General features: G+C 41.0%; 1 protein-coding gene and 1 long non-coding RNA gene across 3 annotated transcripts in view; both read left to right on the top strand.

Moving 5' to 3' along the window:
* Positions 1-830, top strand: part of LOC107555916 (uncharacterized) — a 15,884-nt gene extending 15,054 nt beyond the window's left edge. The window contains exon 3 of the long non-coding RNA XR_001605220.1: positions 711-830. This is a non-coding gene — a long non-coding RNA (uncharacterized lncRNA). The remainder of the gene's footprint in view (positions 1-710) is intronic.
* The window catches only part of LOC107555914 (adenylate cyclase type 5-like), a 99,467-nt gene that overhangs the window by 42,878 nt on the left and 40,144 nt on the right, over positions 1-16,445 (top strand). The gene's annotated exons all lie outside the window — the stretch shown is intronic.

Raw genomic sequence — 16,445 nt, 5'->3', positions numbered from 1 at the left:
ATCACATTACTCACTTATATTACATTGCTCCCTTACATTAACTTACACTGCTCCCTTACATTGCACTGCTCACTTACATCACATTACTCACTTATATTACATTGCTCCCTTACATTACACTGCTTACTTACATCACATTGCTCACTTGTATTACATTACACCTGTAGTTGTCCATGCGATGTCCGTCACGCTCTCGGGATGGAACAAAATGCAGGGGTAGCAGAATAAAGCGTTAGTTACTTCGCAGCCCGCTAGCCATTTTTTCCGCTCATGCCACGTCCTCGAAAATCCCCGTTTATACGACTTCCCGCCCTTTGTTGATACATGTTTAATTTTTAAATTTGGTCTTGGTGGTCCTAATTCTTTAATTGCAAATTTATCCTTATTGCTATGATGACTGAATGGTATTTCTTTCAATGACACGATAGAATTCATCTGCGCTGAGGTAACGTTCGCCAAGATGTCGATCAAGTTCAACTGACAACTGAATTTGAGTTGGCGTAGCTGTCCCCGTCTCTCTCTGTTTTTTTTCTTTCTTTTTTCACATTTGATAAAGATATTAAAGTAGTTTTACATTTTTTTCTTGTTGTTAAAATTCAAAATAGTTTTTAAATATTATTGGATGTCACTGTTCCCACCAATCTTTGCACAAGTTAAGGTTACGCATGATGATGAAAGCACGTTAGTGCTTGCCCTCCCGGAACTCCTAGAGATTGCACTGCAGTGCCTGCAGTTCGAAAAAAATTATCTTTGTATGGAAGTCTATGAGAGCACTCGGGGCGATTCTCAGTCTGACAGAAATCGCCCAAAAAGGGGCAGTACTACACAAAACGCGACTCGACGCTGATTGGACTATTTAGAGGCACGTTTAAAAGCGTTCACGCTTTGGTTGTGCGTCGCCCAATCGCCCTAATGGAGAAACCGCCCCTGTATATATATTTTAAATGTAATTTATTCTTTTGACAAGCAAAGCTGAATTTTTAGCAGCCATTAATACAGTATTCAGTGTTGGATGATAATGATCAATGTTGAAAACTGGTTTTGCAGCCTATTATTTTTGTGGAAATGGTGAAACTTTTTTGTCAGAATTCTTTGAATAGAAAAATGTCAAAAGAACAGCGTTTATTAAGAATGCAAATCTTTTGTGATGTTGTAAACAGTTTTACTGTCACTTTTGATCAAATTTTAGTGCATCCTTCCTGATTAAAATTATTAAAAATAAAATCTTCCCAAACCCAAACTTTTGAACGGTAGTAGTTTGAAAAGCTGAGCTAGTAGCACTACTATTTTTAATCCCCAACACTTCTGCTAAGATAATTTACCTATTCATTGCCTTAAACGGCTGAAATCCATTAGTCAAATGAAATGTAGCCTTTCTTTTGAACCGATACAGATAGCAGAACTATCAGAAAGTGGAGGGAGGAGAACTGGCCCCCCGACTGAGCCTGGTTTCTCCCAAGGTTTTTTTCTCCATTCTGTCACCGATGGAGTTGAGTTTTGGTTCCTTGCCGCTGTTGCCTCTGGCTTGCTTAGTTGGGGACACTTAATTTCCAGCGATATCGTCGACTTGATTGCACAGATACCATTTAAACTGAACTGAGCTGGACGATGACATCACTGAATTCAATGATGAACTGCCTTTAACTGAAAATTGAGTGTTTACTGATGTCCTTTTGCATTGACACTATTTTCCTATTTTGATACTGTAAAGCTGCTTTGACACAATCTGTATGGTTAAAAGCGCTGTATAAATAAAGGTGACTTGACTTGAGGTGGGGAGAGGGGAAAACGGGGGACTTGTGTTCGGACAAATATTGACTTTTGGCACATTTGACTTGGTGGGATTTTTATGGTGTCACCAGCAATCATTGATCTCTCTGAAATAATGTTTTGCTGTGCCTGTTCCCTAGTGACAGTTCATGGCGTCTGAGGCAGTACGCGTCTGTGAACACAGTCAGACAGCTCAGCCAGCCATGCCTCTCCATGGCCCTATGGAACAGGGATGACCGCTCTATCCCTGCTTTTGCTCTCAGATGATTGACGATTATATTGCATAGAAAATTAGTTGTTGACTGTGTTTTATTGTTCAGGTTGCACTCTTTATAAACACTCTGCGCCCGTTGTCTGTTATTAAATCCATATTCATCAAAGATGCATGAGGACCTTCTCCTGGCACAGCAGTTTGTTAACTATAATATTAGACTTTAGAAAACCTGTTGTATTTGAGGCCAGAATTTTCATATTTCTTTGTAAGGCCAGAAACATAGGTCGACTGTGAACAAATATGCAAACATAGAGGCAAATGCTTGGTAAACCATTGCATGTTTGCGTTCTATAGCGTTACTGTGGCGGTAGCAAATGCTGATACTCAGGGAATGGAAAGTTAGCTACAAATGTCTGCACCACTGAACTGGATGTGTTATTTATAAATGTAATGGACAAAACAATAAATTAGAATATTGAAATTAATGCTTAAAAATTAAAAACTTTAAATAACTCTTTTGCTGCAACAAGAATACAGCACATCCTTTTATGCAATTTATGCAGTATGTAAGTGCTCCAACCAGCCATCTAGACCGTTAGCTAGCTAAGCTAAACATTCTTAAATAAAAATGCCTAAAGCTAAACTTCTCTTGTAATGACAGCAATGAGAAGGGTTTCTAAACCTGTTGTCCAACAAAAGAGAACACTATAACGTTTTTACTCCACAACTGCTTCCTTTTATGATCTGATGTGGCTTCTTGTCACAGAATGAGGCAGAAAATATGTTCTATACTGTAAAAAGCATATGGTAAAAAGACTATGTCGATTAGCAATGGATTATAAATATACTTAATTATGATGTAAATACCAAAGATGGCTTGAATAACACAGATAAATTATACATTGTCGCAGTCGAGTGTTTATTGTCTTTGTTTTATCATTCAAAACGTTTATATGTTCTGTTTACTCAGTTACAGCGATAGCAATGCAAAGCTCTTTTCAATGTTATGAAAGTGAATAGGGACTGTCTGAGCTGTCAAGTTTCAGAAATGACAAAAAGCAGCATAAAAGAAGCCCATTCAACTCATGCACAATATTCCATAGTTACATTTTGGTCTTTTTTTACACAAAATTATTAAAGGGGTCATATGATGCGATTTCAAGTTTTCCTTTCTCTTTGAAGTGTTACAAGCTGTATATTTGCGTATATGCAAAGGTTGTAGTTGTTTGACATCAACTACTATGCCTGAGTCCTATTCCTTCTGTGATGCACATGTGGAGTTTCTGCGCGAGGGTGCCCTCTGGCGTCCAGTATGAATGAAACAGGCATTAAATGTGTTAATAGTGCTCAATAATGGCCAATCCATCCTATTTTGGGTATTTATTCATTTTTTATAGCTGACGAAGTCATGGACGGCCCCGTTTTGAAGACGGGGCGTCTAGGGTGTACATTGACATTCTCCAGGTGGAGAGAGCGGTTGTGGTGCTCCTGAGCCCACATAACTCCCGTCCAAAGCCTGTAAGCTGACGACAGCTCTCGCCGCCAAAGCTTACAGTGCTGCGGGCCAAGCCGCCTCTGCCCTGCATGGCATGATTATCCTGCAGGTCCACCAAGCCAAGGCACTAAAACAAATGCACGAGGATAGTACCGACCCGGGGTTGATGCAGGAGCTGCGTTCGGCGACTGACTGAGTCACGGAGCGGTCCCTCGGGAAGGCGATGTCCACGTTAGTGGCCCAAGAGCGCCATCTCTGTCTCAGCCTTGCTGAGATGAGAGACATTGACAAAATTCGTTTTCTTGACGCTCCCATCTCGCAGGTTGGCCTGTTCGTCGACACTGTCGAGGACTTTGCCCAGCAGTTCTCGGCAGTACAGAAACAGACTGAGGTGATCCAGCACATCCTGCCCCGACGTGATCTTCTGTCTGGCACCAATCCATCACGGGCCCCGCCTCAGTCTGCCCGTCATCCAAGGGTGCCCCCCTGTGTCCTCTAAAGCACCTCCGCCCCATGCTGAGACAGCGTTAAGGCCGGTGCGTCGAGCCTCTCGCAATACCGCAGCACCCCCTGTGTCCCAGCCGGCCCCTAAGCCCTCTAGAAAGACGACGAAGCGGCCCTGACACGGGCAACTCGGAGATGTGGGAAGCTGCTCTTTCTCAGGAGATGGCGAGGACAACACCACTCCTTCCCCCAGAGGAGGGCCGGGCGGAGAATCCTGTGTTTTGTGTTTTTTCTGTTCGTACGGAGCTTGGGGGCATGACTTGCACTGCCCAACCCGTCCCGCTGGCTCATTCGGACAGTTCGACTCTGCTACGCGATTCAGTTTGCCAGGCGACCTCCCAGGTCCAGCGGCATTCTCGAGACTTCGGTGGCAGCCCGAGATGCCCCTGTCCTGCGTGACGAGATTGCTGTCTTACTGGTGAAGGATACAATCAAGCCTGTCCCTCCAGCCGAGATAAAATGTATTAATTTCTTCAGGGAAGAAATTAATTTATGGGAAAAACGATACAGCCTCATATGATTATTGAACTTTAAAAAGGTGATGATGAAATGGCACAGATGAGAAGGTGGAAAGAGTGAAGGAGATGTGCTGAATGAAAGCGCGCACTAGGGGGCGCTGACGGAGGAAGAAATGCAGCCGTTACCCCGGTAACCCTGTAAACAAAGCAGCTGCACTACTTTCTGTGTGTAAATGTTTCAAACAGTCATTTAGATATTTATATTCGCTTTAGTCTTCACCACAGCTCACCATAATTTATACAAACCCAATTCCAAAAAAGTTGGGACACTGTACAAATTGTGAGTAAAAAAGGAATGGAATAATTTACAAATCTCATAAACTTATATTTTATTCACAATAGAATATAGATAACATATCAAATGTTGAAAGTGAGACATTTTGAAATGTCATGCCAAATATTAGGACTTAATAAGCTATTTATTTTGTTTTAATCTATCCAAAAACATGGCCTACCTATATATTGACTGATTCGTTATTATTGTTTGTATCACTTAACAGGTTCCATTAACATTAGTCAACTACATGAGTTAACATGAAATAACAATAACTGCATTTATTAATCTTAGTTCATGTTAATTTCAACTTTTAATAATTCATTATAAAATCAAAAGTTGTCTGCTAATATTATTTAATGGAGCTAACATGAACTAACAATAAATAGTTGTATTTTTAGAACCAACATTAACAAATAATATTAACTACTGCAACAATTAGCTATTGCACATTGTTAGTTAATGTTAACCTGCTTTAAAGTTAACTAATGGGACCTTATTGTAAAGTGTTGCCTATTGTTCTTTCATTCATTTGAACTTTAATCTTTTGCACTCTAATCTTGTAACACTTGTTTACTTTATATTTTTGTGTATTTAAAAAAAAAAAAGTCTTTCTTTAGTAAAAGATCTTTAATAAAGTTATTTAACCTGTTAGGAGGACAACACTGTTTTTTTACTTACTAAATTATAAATTGTGATAAAACCATATACCGTGATAAAAGCTTCAATGACTATTGTGAAAATTTGATACTGTCACATACCTAATGTACAATTTAATAGAACTATAAATAATTACATAATTAGCCATTAAATAGAGTCTGAAGCAAAATTATTTAAAAACCTTGTGTACTTTCTGTATTCTGATAAATTAAATAATTGTGTTTGTAAATGTCTCCTTATATCCCCTTATTAAGCTAAAACACATCTATGTGATAATGATAATGCGTGTAAATTATAATTAGAAAAATTTGCATTGCGACCCTAAATTCTTTTAATATGCTCCTAAATTTTTCAACTTAGGAGCACATGTGCTCCTTGGGAAAAAGGTAAGCATCAAGCCCTGCCTTACTTCATCGTGCCCAAAAAAGGCAGGCAATCCTGGATCTGCGAGTCTTGAATCGGGCCCTTCACAAGCTTTCGTTCAAGATGTTGACGCAGAAGCGCATCATCAGATGCATCCAGCCCCAGGATTGGTTTGCAGCGGTCGACCTGAAGGATGCTTACTTTCATGTCTCGATTCTTCGATACAAATATCCCCCCAAGAAATAAATAATTACACTATAATATAAATATTATGTATGCAAGGGAATTAACAATACGGATGTACAGTAAAATGTTCAGTTCACTAGCAGCAGGTAGACAGCTTAAATTTTGTTGCTGTCTTCAGTTCCCCGCAACTGTGTGTGTGCATGTAAGGGAAAAAGGCGTAATACAAGCTACGGCTCTGGGAAAAAAACTATTCCTCAGTCTGTTTGTACGCGTTTTGATTGCTCTGTATCTTTTTCTCGATGGAAGGGGCTCAAACAATCTGTGGCCTGCACTCTTAAAAATAAAGGTGCTTCAAAAGGTTCTTCAAGCGATGCCATAGGAGAACCATTTTTAGTTCCACAAAGAACTATTTAGTCAAAGGTTCTTTAAAGAACCATCTCTTTCTTACCTTTTTGTAATCTGAAGAACCTTCTTTCGCCACAAAGAACCTTTTGTCAAACAGAGAGTTTCTTCAGATGTAAAGGTTCTATATGGAACCATTTAGACAAAAAGGTTCTTCTATGGCATCGTGAAGCACCTTTATTTTTAAGAGTGTGGATGAGTTGAATCCTTGATGATGTTGCTAGCCCTCTTATGAAGGCGGCTAGCATAAATATTGTCCAGGTCGGGGAGCTTGGTTCCCACAATTCTCTGTGCAGACTTAACTATCCGGGCCAGATCTATTTGATTCTATGTAGTGCAGCTGGTATACCACACTGTAACACAATGGCAGATAATGCTTTCTATTGTGCTTCTATAGAAATTCACTAAAAGCTGAGAAGGTACTTTAGCTTTCTTGAGCTTTCTCAGGAAGAAAAACCTCTTCTGAGCCTTCTTCACTAATTAGTGAGCGTTAACAGTCCATGTTAGATTTTTTTTTTTGATATACAGACCCAGGAATTTGATGTTGTTGACCTTTTCAACTTCTTCTCCATTTATGTAGAGGGGGAGGCATCGTTTTCCTGTAGTCTACAATGATCTTCTTTGTTTCAGTGTGTTCATCACCAGGTCATTATCCGAACACCACTCAACCAAATGTTGAACATCTTCCTTATAGTGTGTCTTGTCGTTTCCTGATATCAGCCCCACTATAGTGGTGTCGTCGGCAAACTTCACTATAGAGTTAGAGGAATGGACAGGTGTACAGTCATGTATAAATAAAGTGAAAAGGGCTGGACTGAGGACACAGCCCTGCGGTGCTCCTGTGTTCAGGGTGAGACTAGATGAAATACGATCACCCACCCTTGACAGTCTGTGGTCTGTTTGTAAGAAAGTCCAAAATCCATGAACAGAGTGTGGTGGTTAATCCGAGGTTGCTGAGCTTTTTCACCAGTTTATGAGGCACTACTGTATTAAACGCAGAACTAAAGTCCACAGATAACATCCTAACATACGTGTTGAGATGCTCCAGATGTGACAGGCTTGTATGAAGTGTGATTGAGATTGCATCCTCCATTGATCTGTTCCTACAGTAGGCAAAATGATGGCTATCCAGATCAGTGGGGATATTGGCTTTGATGTGAGATAAATTGAGCCTCTCAAAGCACTTCATAATAATTGGTGTAAGGGCAATGGGGTGATAGTCATTGAGACACCTGACTGCTTGCTTTTTGGGTACAGGGACAATAGTGGTGGCTTTGAGACACATGGGAACTACAGCCTGCTGCAACGACAGGTTAAATATGTTAGTAAACACTTCTGCTAATTAATCAGCACACGACTTCAATGTAAGACCCGGCACCATGTCTGGTCCTGATGCTTTGGTGATGTCGATATTCTTTGGAGTGGATCTCACCTGATGACACTCCAAGGCCAGTACCGGCTCCTCCCTGGATGGTGGTACTGTCTGAGTTTCCACTCTGCCAATATGGTTATCAAAGCGTGCAAAGAACTGGTTCAAGGTGTCAGGAAGTGTGGCATCATGTCTGGTAGTGGTGCAATGGATCACAAAACTCACGGTTTGGATCATATTACGGATTTTAAGTCATGGATCGGCTCATTTTTCGGATCAGCAAAAAAAAAAAAAAAATTTACTGAAAGCTTACTTAAAGTACTTCTATACCACAGCAAAAACTACTGGCTTAACTAATAAAGTTAGTAATAAAACAAGAACAATTACACAAATTACAAGCATTGATGAATACAACATAACACGGTTACAAATAAAGTCACTAACAGAATTCTGGTGCAGAAATATAATAATTAAGTGTAAAATAACACAATAGTGCTGCACAAGTTAAATACAGGTTAATCTTTGTTAAAGCTGTGGTGTTATTTGATTAGCAGACAGAAGCAGGTATTTATTGGCTGCTGTCTCTTTAAGACCAAATGCACGGACCTAATACTGACACACATCTGGTTTCTTTCTCAGCTGTTTACGTTCACTGAAGACATAACCGACTGTGTTTACTAGAATACTTGCCAAAACGAGTATTTTAACATAACTTTGTGTGTATGTGAAAGAGGAATCAATTCAGTGTTCACGCGGTGTCTCTCTCTCTGCGTGTGCTTGCTTCGGGTGTGTGCGCCAGAGGCTGAGCGCAAAGAAAACAGCATGCAAGTTAAAATTGCTTGAATGTGTAAATTGGCAAGAGAAAACATGTGCAAATGATAAACTTTCACTCTATGATGGTTAAACTTAACAGTTAATCTGCGAATCACATGCGTGCTGATCATCAACGACCCGTTGCACCCCTAATGTCTGGTCAGTGTAGTGCTGCTCTTGTAGTCCGTTACGGCTTTAATACCTCTCCACATGCTGCAGGGGTTGTTGTTTTTAAAATGGCCCTCTATACACTGCTGGTATCTGTGCTTGGCCTTTTTAATGCCCTTCCTCAGATCTCTTCGGACATTACTGTAAGCCAGCTTGTCCCCTGTCCTTGCCCTAAGCAAAGACCGCACACGTCTGTCAAACAATGGCTTTTGGTTTGGGAGGACCTTGATGGTCTTAGTGGTTAGCACAGTATCGGTGCAGAAGGCTATGTAGGCCAAAACAGATGAACTATATTCCTCCAGGTCTGTGCTCTGTGCAAACAGTTCCCAGTCTGTATTCTCAAAGCAGTCCTGCACCTGTGAAATCGCTTCTTCACTCCAGACTTGGACAGTTTTAACAGCTGGTTATGTTCTGCAAATAAGAGGTCTATAGGAAGGAATCATTACTATTGAAATCTGATCAGATAGGCCAAGGTGTGGAGATAGAGTAGCTTTATAAGCTCCTGGGATATTAGTATACACTTGGTCAAGTATATTCTTGTCTCTGGTTGGAAAATGTGCATTAGTATGTAGTTTGGGCATTACCGTTTTTAAATCTGTATGATTAAAGTCTCCTGCTACAATTACAGCTCCTTCTGCGTATGCATTCAGCTGGCTGTTATTGATGTCATGCAGCTCTTCCAGAGCTAGCTTAGCATTAGCCCGTGGTGGAATATAAGGTCAATGGAATATAAAAAGGTCTGCATTTTAAAGTCAGATATTCGATATCAGGAGAGCAATGTGTCTTAATTATGTCCGTAGCTGTACACCAGGCGTCATTGACATATATGCACACTCCTCCACCTTTACTCTTACCAGAGTCGGCAGTTCTCCCTCCACCTTGAAAGTGTATGTGGCTGCTATCGCAGCACATCACGATGCAGTGGATGGCCGGTCCCTGGGAAAGCACGATCTCATCGTCAGGTTCCTGAGGGGTGCCAGAACGTTAAATCCTCCTAGGCCACCCCTGGTGCCCTTCTGGGATCTCTCTACTGTCCTGGCTGGCCTTCAGAGGGATCCCTTTGAGCCGCTGGACTCAGTTGAGCTTAAGTTCCTGTCTGCTAAGACAGCGCTCCTGACCATGCTCACTTCCATCAAGAGGGTCAGGGATCTCCAAGAATTTTCGGTGAGCGAAGAGTACCTTGTGTTCTGGCCGGCCTACTCTCACGTTGTCCTGAGACCCTGTTCTGGATACGTGCCCAAGGTTCCCACCATGCCCTTTCGTAATCAGGTGGTGAACCTGCAAGCACTGCCCTAGGAGGAGGCAGATCCAGCCTTGGCGTTGCTGTGTCCCGTAAGAGCATTGTGCACATATGTGGACCAGCTGAAGGCTGTCTCCAAGCAGAGGTTGGCCTACTAATCACAAGGTGAGCCATGCCCCCTGGGGTTGAGGGCTCACTCCACATGGAGTGTTGCCTCCTCCTATGCACTGGCGCACGGTGCCTTTCTGGTAGACATCTGTAGAGCTGCGGGCTGGGCGACACCGAACACCTTTGCAAGATTTTACAGTCTCCGCGATCGCCTTTTCCTCCTCCAGTAAGTTCCCTGGTCGGCAAACCCTGGTTGAGTATCCTCCAGCACCCCCGGCAGTCAGACTGGATGGAGCAGTCTGACGCCAGGCCCAGTATCTGTGCTAGCTTGCCTGGGTTTCCAGTCAGCCTCTTTACTGGGCTAGGTGTCCATATGGCTTGATTCGCTGCGGGCAATCCCATATGTGTATTCTCCCACAGTAAGGTTTCCCTCTCGGTGAACCCGTGTCTTCCCTTTGACAGACCACTCTGTCAGTCTCTGCTGGCAGCCATTCCTCCCTACTCCTAAGTAGGACCTGCCTCAGAGACCCATTCCATATGTAGTACTGCCTCAGGCCTAGGTCAGTCCATCTCAGTGTCTCCACATGATACCTCCCTAAGGGCATGGATGTGGTCTCCGTAGCGCTCTTCTCCGGAAGGCTCGCGTCCCCTTCTTTACTGCCAAGCTGTAAACAACAACAAACAGGAAAGGCGTGAAGCACCTTTCATGAAGGTCGAAATCCCTTCTCTTAAGAAAACATTTTCTGTCATAAGAACATCGTGGCTATCTCCAGCAGCAATGTACTCACCTTTTGGTCCCTGTGGGCGCCAAGGTCAGCGAATTTGTGCTGGGGTGTTGGGAAGGTTACGACCTTTGCGTAGCATTTGTCTGACACGCGGCTACTTGTCAACATTTGCAGCGCTACAGGGTTATAACAGGGTTCAGGTTGTGGTGCTTTCCATGGACCCCCTATGTCGTCACGACATAACTCGTAGTGACCGACAGATAGGGAACATCTCTGTTACGTACGTAATCCTCATTCCCTGATGTAGGGAACGGAGACGTTATGTCCCCATGCCACAACCTCGAACCATCGCTGGTTGCCAGGGACAAGTTCTCGGCTCCTCAGCATAAAACCTGAAGAGTGGATGCACCTGTCGCCTGTTTATAACCTGTATGCATGGGGAGTGGCTCAGGTATGCAAATCCACTAGCCAAAATTCATTAGCGTTTTCACTTAAAATCAGAGAGGATTGGGGCTCCCAAGTGAACTCCCTATGTCGTCACGACATAACGTCTCCGTTCCCTCCTTCAGGGAACAAGGGTTACGTACATAACCGAGACGTTCTTTTTTTAGATTGTATTAAGTCATTGTAATTAGAATGTCAAGGCAACACAATTATTTTTTCTTTTTATGCACACAAAGAAAAATTGGTCATTAACTTTCAGGTTCCATAAACTCTGAAGTAATCATAATTTATACGTGTGCATCAAGTTCAATAAGCTATCATTTTGCTATCAATTTAAGATTAGCATTAATATTGCACTTTATTATTGTAAAACACTGTTTATCTCTTATTTTGGCATACCTTTTGACCAGACAGGTTGTTGAATTTCTTACAGTTCATCTTCCACTAGCTGGGAATGGAATGTACTTTTTTTGTTTAACCAGTCCACAGAGTAACTGTTCTGTTAAAATTTAGTTTCTACAGAGTTTGCCAGGTTAGTGACATCAACTCATTGAAAGATACTCTTGACTGTGGTTGATCAATTTACTTAACACTGTAGAGGTCGACCGATTCATTTGTTATGCCAATTAACCGCACCGATAGTTGATTGGCGGAACTATCGGTTATCTGCAAAAATCCATGCCGACAGTTTTCCGTGTTGCGTCCATTGCTGGAGTGGCTGAGAAGGGTCTGCTGCTATTATACAGTACGAGAGCGACCTCTAGAGGCAGAAATCACTGACAGCATGTGTTGTTTGTTTTGACACATGACACTGTGTGCTGCACAGAGCGGGAAACTTCAAACGGCATTTAAATGCAGCCGACAGAAAATCCTGCCGTGGAACAGAGCACCATTCACATAGTTTTCAATTAAATTACATTATATTTGTCCCAAATCATTGTTAATGTACATTATGACTTCACCCTAGGCTATAAATTATGTATTGTGCTCTTTCTGTGGCTCTAATACAGTCTGTATGCTTCATATAGAGAGCTGTTATACAGATACACCGAAACTCATTTATGCCACATTGTTCATTCTTGAAGCAAACTTATTTCCGTTTGGTGATTAAATAATTTTAGACAGCCGCTTTAATTGAACGTGACGTGTCCGGTTATACCTGTGAGGCAGCATAATCATGCAGTGTTCTAAGGGGGAAGTCGTGGCCAATGGTTAGAGAGTCGGACTCGTAACCCAAAGGTTGTGGGTTCGAGTCTCGTACCAGCAGGGATTGTAGGTGGGGGGAGTGAATGTATAGCGCTCTCTCCCACCTTCAATTCCACGACTGAGGTGCCCTTGAGCAAGGCCTTCTTTCTTTGCGTGCACATTTGGGCGGCATTATGCAAATATTTCCACATAGTGAGGTAGATATGTGGGGGCGTGTTAGAACGAGCCGTTTTAGGGGGGCGTGGCAGAGTCTTAACTTTGATAAAGAATATCTCTTTGGTTTTGAGACTTTAGTCTTTGCAACTTCAGGGATCTTATCTATTCACCATCAGCTTGTAACACTCCAAAGAGAAAGGAAAACTTGAAATCGCATCATATGACCCCTTTAAGCATGACTGTTGAAATTAAATGGTAATACATAACAGTAAGAGTTAATTTGTAATATTAATGAAAGCTGTAGAAGTATTGTTCCTAGTGTGTTCATTTCAACTTTTACTATTACTAATAGGCTACATTTTTAAATTTGAAAGATTTTTCTTTTAACATTAGTAAACTATGAAATAACTTTAATGATAAATAAATAATTAATATTAATGTTTAGAAAGTATGGTTCAGTACTGCTACTGCTTTTTTAAAAATAGTAAAGCACTGTTTTAGTTTTCGTTTAGTATCCATTTTAAAAACTATCGGTTGATTAATCGTATCGGCCAGTGTGGTCACACCTATCGGTATCGGTAAAATCCACTATCGGTCGACCTCTACTTAACAGTCAGGTGCTTTCTTCTCTGAGCAGGTGTGGACTCTAAGCCAAAAGTCAAAACTGAGACTAAATAAAACATAAGAAACAAAACGGGTATCATATCATCACCCAAGTATTTTGAGCCTTTGCTTATCTTGCTCGCACTGCTCTGCAAGACCACCATTTCAGAATCCTGGCTATAAGACAGCAGCCAGCTGTTCCAATTCATAGGGTTTGCATCTGGCATCTGTGGGTTTGCTGCACTGTCTGGCCTTGACAGTGAAGAGTGATTGGCTTCCCTGAGGACCCACGACTGACCCATCCTCTCCTCTCCGACTCATTATGAATATATCGAACAAATGCAGAATATAGCTAATATATCTGTCAAGGTGGCAGGTTGAATTAGCAGTCATCATGAATAACACATGAGATGAAGCACAAAGGGCTGATTTGAGAAGCGTGATGCATATATTAATCTCTTAAAAATAAAAGAGTGCATACAATTTTTTCCCGCCCCCTGCTCTGATAGCAGTCGGATCCCCCGCATTCCTTTGGCCGAGAAGAAGCACTATTATGTATCCCCTTGGTGACAGAGGTATTCCACCAACTTCCTAATAAGGACATTTTGGAACGTAAAAGGTGAGTCTATTAATAGAGAAGATTATTGCTTAGGAATATTTGCATTGCAGTGCGTGTGCGTTTCCATGGCACTGGTTGAGTTAATGCACAACTGGCCCAAAGCTCCTGTGCTCGATGCAGCAGACACACAACACTGCAGCTGCTGCTCCCAGATAATGTTGTAGCCTGATATCACATATTCAGTCAGCAGAACCTAAGTGAGCTGAAATGAAATGACTTTCAGGGCCAGTCTCAGCTCTTCATACTCCTTTAGCCTTGATGCTGCAATCGCTGAGGGATGATGAACATCCAGATGTGTTTATTTGGATGTGTGACACAACCAACCTGTCCTTTCTTTGGTCTCTGTTCAATCCAGTGTTTTTCATGAGTTCTCTTGTGATTCCTGCATTTCATTTCTGCATTATTTGCCATAAATAGACAGATGGTTCACCAAAAATGTTAAATCATGCCACTTAACTCACTATATTGTTGTTCCAATTCTGTATGTTGTTGTAGTTCCGAACCGGAATTCTGAAATTTAATGCAGTTGTGTATATCAGTGTATTTCCTTAAATAAATAAATACTTTTTATTTAATTTTATTTTAAGGTTGGGTATTTTTAATTATGCATGTTGATTTTAATTTAAATTTTTTTGTTATTGCTATAACACAAAAAATAATCAAAAATCTCCTTTCTGCAAATTGTAGTTTAAGACACACGTAGTGACATTTATTTAATAAAGTAAAAGATGGCATGATGGGCCATATTCAAATCTGAGCCCCAGTGGAGGGGAAAATCATTCAGTAGTGACTTTGGTCTGATTTGTACAAAAAGTGATTGTATTGATTGTAGTGACTGTATTTTTCAATGAAAGTTTCTTCTATGTGGTGCTTCCTTTAGTGTGGTGCCAAGTCCAGGTGGTTCGTTTTTGCACATGCAGACTGTAATCATTATTGATTGATTGCCTTTCTCCACTCTTGAGTAACCAAAGTTTTTTTCTTTTTTCCATTTTCTGTGACGTTAGGCACAAAAGCACATTTGATGAAAGTTGACTATTCATTTCTCATTAGATGCCACTGGTGTTTTCATAAAGGCAGAAAAGTAGACGCATATTAAAGCTTGCTGTTGGACTTGATCCTTCATGTTTTTTTGGCTTATGGACAGCTGTACACAATAATTTTTAAACTTTAAAAAAAATTCGGCTATGATTGGTGCTTTCTAATCACTAAATAAAGCAAACTTTTTTTACTAACCATTTAAGTAAAGATACAGCATAAAGAGTAAAAATAGAGTTTTGTTATTTAGAGCACCGATTACAGACAAAATTAAGCAAAAGAAAGGCAAAAGAAAAGCAAAGTTATGTTAACACAGTCCATATTAGGATGAAGTGTCTGGTGCGGCTGTGTTTTGGACCCTGAGGTCATGGCAGAGATATGTCCGCTGAAGTTCAGTCCAGCTCAAGCAAAGATATTATGGGAATGCATCTCGATGACCCTGATACCAGTGTTTAGAAGGAGTCAAGACGCCCTGTTCCTGACCCCACTTGTGGAAGAGAGGGAGGAGGGCTTTTTTAACCCAGATAAATTGAACTGCATTGACAATGAACAGCTTCAGGTTGTTTGGCTAGTCTTTATCATACATACTATTTTAAGTTTGTAGACTTCCTGGATCTGCTTTCTCTTATTGGAACCACAAACTCATGTGAAAATCAAATAAGATGTGTTCGTGTCTGTGTCTATGTGTTCCCAATTAATTCCATGGAAGCAAAAATACAACCAGATATTCAGGACTGGGGCAACTAAATGTAATAATTTAAGAAAAACTGTGGGGGGAAAAACATTGATGAAAATTGGGCCCCCTCAATGTCTACTGTGGTTCTGGAGCCTGCTTTTGTACACCCCAAAAATTTGCTGAAAATGAACTCACCCTCAGACCATCCAAGATGTAGATGATTTTTTTTTTTTCATCGGAACAGATTTGTAGAAATGTAGCATTACATCACTTGCTCACCAATGGATCCTCTGTAATGAATGGGTGCCGTCAGAATGAGAGTCCAAACAGCTGATAAAAACATCACAATAATCCACATGACTCCAGTCCATCAATGTCTTGTGGAGTGAAAACTTGTTTGTTTCTTCAACAGTTTTTGACTGTTTTTGCTTGTAAACTGTGCTTGATCTGAGCATATTTCTCTCCTGATTCAGAGATGAGTTTTTCACTGGAGAAAGCAATATTGTGGACCGAGAACATGGATTTGTTTCTTACAGACATGCAGCTTTTCACTTCACAAGACAATAATTTATTAATTTATAACTTGTGGATTATTGTAATGTTTTTTTCAGCTGTTTGGACTCTCATTCTGACGGCACCCATTCACTGCAGAGGATCCACTGGTGAGCAAGTGATGTAATACATTTCTCCAAATCTTTTCCAATAAAGAAACAAACTCATCTACGTCTTGGATGGCCTGAGAGTGATACAATTTTAGCAAATTTTCATTTTTGGGCACACTCCTTTAACCCCAATGATTCACTCACTTGTTTAAAACAATTGCATAATAACTGTTTCACTAAATATGAGTTAAAGCTATATAAAACATCAGCTTACATTCTGAAATGTATCATAAAA

The sequence above is a fragment of the Sinocyclocheilus grahami genome, unplaced genomic scaffold (assembly GCF_001515645.1).
Source record: "Sinocyclocheilus grahami isolate Dianchi unplaced genomic scaffold, SAMN03320097.WGS_v1.1 scaffold549.1, whole genome shotgun sequence".
NCBI classification, from domain to species: Eukaryota; Metazoa; Chordata; class Actinopteri; order Cypriniformes; family Cyprinidae; genus Sinocyclocheilus; species Sinocyclocheilus grahami.
This window is presented reverse-complemented; position numbering and strand designations above follow the sequence as displayed.